Raw genomic sequence first — 6,689 nt, 5'->3', positions numbered from 1 at the left:
TTTTTCGTTAAATATATCGTCACCCAGTAGCTTAGCATTAAACTTCCATAACTGCCAGCTCAATTGAGTTTTATTTTTCTTGCCACCAAATGCCACCATTACAAGACTGTGATCAGTAAATGAGACATGCTTTACTTCATACTTAGTGTACATGCTCACAAAGTCAACCGTGGCGTACACTCTATCGAGCCGCGCACTGCTTCCACGCTGGAAGTGCGTGAACACGGGCCGATTTCCATTCGAAAGCAGCCAGCCCAGGTCCTCCAAATCATTCTCGTGGATTAGTGCATCCAGTACCTTTGCACTTTTGTCGCGGCTAGGTACAACTTTAGCTCTGTTCTCTGCCATCAGCACACAATTGAAATCACCAAGCATAACAATACGTTTGGAACACTGCAAATAACACTCGATTCTTTCGAAGAAGGCTACGCGCTCAGTCTCGCTATTCGGTGCATAAACACAGATCACTCTCCAAGGCCGACCAGAAAATAGAAAGTCTATTATAAGCAAGCGTCCTGCTTCCGAGACAACAATGCTAACATCCGAGATGCCTATTTTATTACGAATGAATATCGCGCAACCACCAGATGTGCTCACAGCATGACAAATACAAACATTGTAGCGTGTTCGAAAGGTTTCCACCATACGAGCCGTCTGATTTTCACTTATGATTTTAGTTTCTTGCACTGTGACAAAATCTAAGTCATTTTCCAAAAACAGGCGGCTCACTTGGTACTGCCTTCTCCGGGCCGCTAAGCCCTTGACATTCAGTGTGGCTACTCGCATTGGCTTTTCAGTTTTACCGTGCATAGTATGTGAGGAGCAAAGGGGCGCTCACCTCTGTACATGACCGCACAGCATTCGTTTCACTGCAGTCGGCCATTCCTTGCAGTGTTCCGTCTGGCACATGTGCACCTTCTTCGACGGACGATTGCCGACGCGGCAATCCATTGCCGTCCATGCGCTAGAAAGTCTTGCGCGACAAGTTGTACAGGCACCCGTGAAGTGCAGACCCCAGTGCCTACTTCGGCGCCATGTCCGCATCGCGTTTATCTAGGGGAACAATGGGCTTCGGCCTGAATGGCGCACGTCGTACCGGTGCCGATTTCGCAGGCCGCTCCTCGGCATTCAGGCCACCACTCCGCTCGTCGACTTTCACCGTCTCGATGTGCGCCCGCTTATTCGACGATGTAGTCACGTCGGTCTCCATTGCGCTCGGCGCGTTGGGGTCCGTCGTTGTTGCTGAGCCTTCCTTGGCTTCTTTCGATCGGTGCAGTGCGTCCTTTGACAGGTCAGGGTGCCTTTCTTGCCGTGGCAACGAAGTAACGGTCCGCTGCAAGGGGGCGGCGACCGTGGCCGGGGGCATTGGTGGTGGTTTCAACTAGGCGCTTTTTACAGCCGCCGCTTCCTCAGCTGCTGCCTCGTCGAAGACGAGCTCAGAAGAGTCAGTACTCTTTATGGGCCCTGTGACGTTCGCGTATGTAGGCGCACACTGACTTTCGTCATGACCGAAACGTTTGCAGCGCGAGCATCGTGGCAACCGGCACTCTCTGCGAACGTGGCCTTTTCCCTGGCAGCGCAAACAAAGCGGTGGCCTTCCAGGCACCACTAATAAAGCAGGCTCTCCGGCGACACGTAGCTGGTGCGGGATATCATCACTTTTAACACCAGGCTTCAACTTGAGGTTCACCAGACGCGTAGTGGAGCCCTTGTCTGTCACGCCCTGTGCGCGCCAGCGCTCTCGTGAAACTTCCGTAACTTCGCCGTACGCGCTAAGGCCTCGCGTACATTTTCATCGCTGACGTTATGGAGGACTCAGTCCATTTTAAGGCGTAGGTCTTCGTTGTTGGGATCAACCACCAAGCATCGCTGACCATTGACAGTAATTGTTGCAGCTGTTAGCAGTTTGTTGACGGCTTCCGAGCTCTTCAATGTTACGGCCCCCACGTGGTTCACTTGGAAGGCAGCCAAGGCTACAACCTCGGAGAGCACTTTCAAGCTCGCCAGGGCGTCACGGTAGTCCTTAACTCTGTACGGCCGAGCACGGATATCGCTATGCAAAAAAACAGTATTAAAAACAATCCGAACTTTCGGCAGTTGGGGCAGCATCACTAGATAATCGTGGTGGTCTTCATCAACATTCCTGTTTCCCCGGCCAAGATGGACCGCTGATACCGCTCATTCGGAGCACACGATAGCACGTCCGTTCGCCTCCGCTCCCGGAAGTGTAATCACCACTGAACCACCGACGCCCTGTGGCAGGTTCCTGTACAGTGTTTGGATCATTCCGTTTTATCTCACAGCTTCTTTCAAAAAAAAAAAGAGAAGCTGCGTCGGCCGGGAATGGAACCCGAGCCACCCGCGTGCCAGGCGAGTATTCTACCACTGATCCACCGACATTTTTTTTTTCTTTATTGCCTGGCTGTGGTACATAGTTTCACAAGAGGCAACGCTCACCAAAACGAATACAAAAGTAGAATATACATTTTCTGTATGTGCACATATTCAACCAGCATTGTGCTGGCACAGTCTAATCAAAATTCGCGCAATGCAACCAACGGTTCTACTCTTGGGAGCCAGTCGGGTGGTTCCCCTGCCGCTTTATGGATAGCGACAAACCAGTGCATGTTTTCCCTGAAATATATACGTGCACGCTGCGCATCTTTATCGACATGGTATCCTGCCATTCTCGCGCGCCAAATACAATGGAGGCCCAAGAGCATAATTAAATCAAAAGGCACCCCACCTCATTATCTATGCTTAAGTAACGGATGCCATACGAGTCCAGTGGAAATTCTTTCTTTAGTGTCCTCTGCAATACATCCCAGAAGAACACACCTTCCCAACAGTTTAAAAAAACATGATCTATTGTCTCTGGCTGCTTGCAAATTAAACAGTGCGTTCCCCACGGTAAATATACTCCTTTTCTCTCCAAAAACTTCTTAACTGGTAACGTTTCTGTCTGTAATTTGAAAAAGAAGCTTTTGGTTCCTGGCGGGACCTGCATTTTCTTTACTCTCTTTAAAACATCACTGCTTGGGCCTCCACCGTACAAGGACCTGTACAATGGCACTGGAAAAAGAACATCGCACAAAGCACTTTACAGTTTCTTTTTGTTCACACCGGACAGGTAATCATTCGAGAAGCGCACTGAAAGAAATCGGACACTCGATACAACTTCACTGTAAAACCCTCGAATCCCTCCCGAAAACTCTTCGGTTGAAACCACATACTCTGGCAGCCGTCTACTCAGCCTCATTTGACATACCGTGCGCAAGAAAGGCTTGGTTGCCTCCCTAAAGAACAAGAACCGGTTTACCAACTACCGTACAAAGAGATGGCCCAATCCCAGCCTCCCGTCTTTTACCCGCCGGAACAAGTTGGTCCGGCTACAGCGCTCCCATTCCGACGCCCAGACAAAGACGGCGAAAATCCTGTGTAGCTTCTGAACATTTGACCGTGAACAGTGCAATACTTGCATTACGTACCAAATCTTGCTGATAAAGAAAAGGTTACAGATGGTGGCTCTGGCAAAAATAGAAAGGTTAGTGCCTTTCCACTTCTCAGCTCTCTCCCGTGTGTCTTTGACCCGCCCTTTCCAGTACTGTTCGCTATCACGATAGGCATCGAGCGGGACGCCCAAGTACTTGCCCGGGGTCGTCACCCAATGCACGTTGGCAAAATGATCTGGCTTCGTTGGCCACAATCCATGCCAGAGGCCGAGGCACTTCGACCAGTTAACTCCACTACCAGTGACATGGCTAAATTTACGGACACATTTGCATAGACGCTCTTCAATGTGGTGAAAAAACTGAGCCCTTTCATCCACCTTATTGAGCGCGTGCAAGCACAGAATTCGCCACTCGTTGTTGTTGAACGAAAAATCGACGACAACACACCGGCCCGACACACACGAATAAATTGCATGCACCTCTAGCTGTGGCAGGCTCCTATACAGTGTTTGGATCATCCCGTTTTATTTCACAGCTTCTTTAAAAAAAAAAAAAGCAGAAGCTGCGTCAGCCGGGAATCGAACCCGGGCCACCCGCGTGGCAGGCGAGTATTCTACCACTGAACCACCGACACTTTCTTTTTCTTTATTACCTTGATTTAAACACCACTCAAACGCCTACAAAGTAGGCGACTTGGTGCAGAAAAATAATATTACATCACTTCGAGAGACTGTACGTATTTAAAAGGCACTCAAAGAGGATATCACCGACAGCAAAGTGTCAAGCCCCTGAAACCACTCTGGCGGTTCACTCATGTGCTTGAGGGCATCACGCGTGTACCTAAGACTTTCACTTAGGTGTTCCCTCGCAGACCTTTCATCTACGCGGGCATTCCTGACATCCATACGCGTTTTCCACACGCTGCTCATACACAAAAGCATTATCAAGTCAGCCGGCACTCCCCCTGTGTCTGCACACGGTAAGAACCTAATACCGAAAGGACTTAACGGCAGTTCTTTCTTCAGAGTTCGTTTGAGAACATCCCACAAGAAAACTGAGTCATGGCAATCCAAGAAGATACGCTCAATAGTTTCAGGTTTCTTACATATGATGCAGTTAACAGACCATGGAACAAAGAAGCCCTTGCTTTGCAGCCATGGCTTCACAAGGAGAGTGCCGAATGCAATTGAGGAAAGAAGGTTTTCGCTGAAGATCTAACCGGCATTTTTCTAACGCGTTTCAGCACATTGCGTTCAGGTCCTAAGTTATACATCATACGGTAAACAGGATGCGGCAAGAAAACATCAACCAGACCACTATAAAGTTTCTTACGCGTGAATGAAGTCAAAAATTCATTCGAAAAAGGCGCTTTCAGTAAAGAAAATGACATAACAACTTCCCTCAGAAAGCCAATTGGTGTTCGGGTATGTTCATTTCTTGATGAAACAACCAACTCAGGCAAGGAACAACTCAATCTCACTTGAATAACAGTACGCAGAAATATATCACTTTGGTTCCTTAAGAAAAAGAACCTACTAACAATCTGTTTCAAAAACAAATGTGTTAATCTTAGTCCTCCATTCTTCACCGAATGAAACAAGTTACACCGGCCAGTTCTCTCCCAAGTGGATCCCCGTATATATACCGCAAACACTATGTGAAGTTTCCGCACCGAAATCCTTGCCATGCATAACACTTGTAGTACATAATACGCCTTTGTAACTAAATACAAATTGCAAACACTAGCTCTTGAAAACATCGAAAAATTATGCCCGCCCCACTTTTCTGTCTAATCTTTAACTCTTCTTACTGCTTCGAATCAATACGCGGCACTGTCGCGATAATGTTGTAAAGGCACCCCAAGATATTTTCCAGAGGTAATGCTCCAGTTCATATTGCAAAAATACTCGGGTACCTGTGGCCAGCTGCCGTGCCATAAACCTAGGCACTTAGTCCAGCTGACAACACTTCCAATTGCGACGCAAGAAGAAACAACCTCTTTCATAGTGTTATTCACGCTTTCTGTATCACGGCAAAAAATTGCCACGTGATCTGCATAAGCCAGAACTCTAGTCTCAATTCCTGCGTAGGTAAACCCACGAATAGCTTGGCTTTTAATTATTTTTCAACAGAAAGGCTCTAAACACAAGGCAAATAAAAGAGGCGACAAACAGCATCCTTGTTTTACTCATGATTCCACTTTTATACTGGTGCCTAATTTCCTATTAATTACTAACTTTGTAGTGCAATCTTTGTACACCATTCCTACTCCATCTGTTATCACTGCACCGGCTTTAGCATGTTCTAAGAGCAAAAATATGACATCGTGGACGACTCTGTCAAAAGCCTTTTCAAGGTCAATTTGTATCATAGCGACTCTGTCCTCTCTTTCATCGCAGCATTCCAGTATGGTCCTTGCAGTATGTATATTCAAAAATATCGGTGTGCCTTTGATACCGCATGTCTGATGGGTGCCCACAAGTTCTTTTATAATGGTCTGCAATCGTCGCACCAGTACGTTAGTGTAAACTTCATAGTCCGTATTTTTCAAGCTTATTGGTCTGTAGGCTTCAACCACCAAAAGTCGCGCGCCCTGTGGCAGGTTCCTATGCAGTGTTTGGATCATTCCGTTTTATCTCACAGCTCCTATTAAAGAAAAGGAAGCTGTGTCGGCCGGGAACCGAACCGGGGCCAACCGCGTGGCAAGCGAGTATGCTACCACTGAACCACCGACGCTTTTTTTTTCTTTATTGCCGGCTTTGACATACAGAAACAATACAGAAAAAGGAAAAACATGTCAAGGATTTTGCTGGCACGGCATATCAAAATTTTTTTAATGCTGCTAGTTAATCTAGCATGTCAATCCATGTTGGTTGTTCAGGGAGTGCCCGATGGACATCCCTGAACAGTACTACAGATTCAATGAAGTGATCACGTGTAGGTCGCGAATTGACATCAGCATTGTTGAACTGCGTTCTAGCTTTCCACAAACTGTGGAGGCACAGGAGCATTATAGCGTCATACGGAAAAGCCTCCGTTTCTACCGGTAAGAATCCTATTCCATGTGGATCTAAAGGTAACTTTCTTTAAAGTCCTTTGTAGCACATCCCAGAAAAAGATGGGATCCCAGCCATCTAGAAACGCATGCTCTATCGTTTCAGCTTTCCTGCATAAGAAGCAGTTAATGGACCACGGGACACAAATACCCCTGTTATGCATCCATGTTTTAACTGATAA

General features: G+C 47.1%; 1 non-coding gene across 1 annotated transcript; it reads right to left on the bottom strand.

Annotated features, from left to right (window-relative positions):
* Positions 1-4,015: 4,015 nt before the first annotated feature.
* Positions 4,016-4,086, bottom strand: TRNAG-GCC (transfer RNA glycine (anticodon GCC)). Its single transcript has one exon. It is a non-coding gene; the product is annotated as a tRNA-Gly (tRNA).
* Positions 4,087-6,689: the final 2,603 nt, after the last annotated feature.

Source organism: Dermacentor variabilis, chromosome 4 (genome assembly GCF_050947875.1).
Source record: "Dermacentor variabilis isolate Ectoservices chromosome 4, ASM5094787v1, whole genome shotgun sequence".
Lineage (NCBI taxonomy): Eukaryota > Metazoa > Arthropoda > Arachnida > Ixodida > Ixodidae > Dermacentor > Dermacentor variabilis.
Note: the sequence above shows the minus strand (reverse complement) of the source record. Positions and strands in the feature narration are given on the sequence as shown.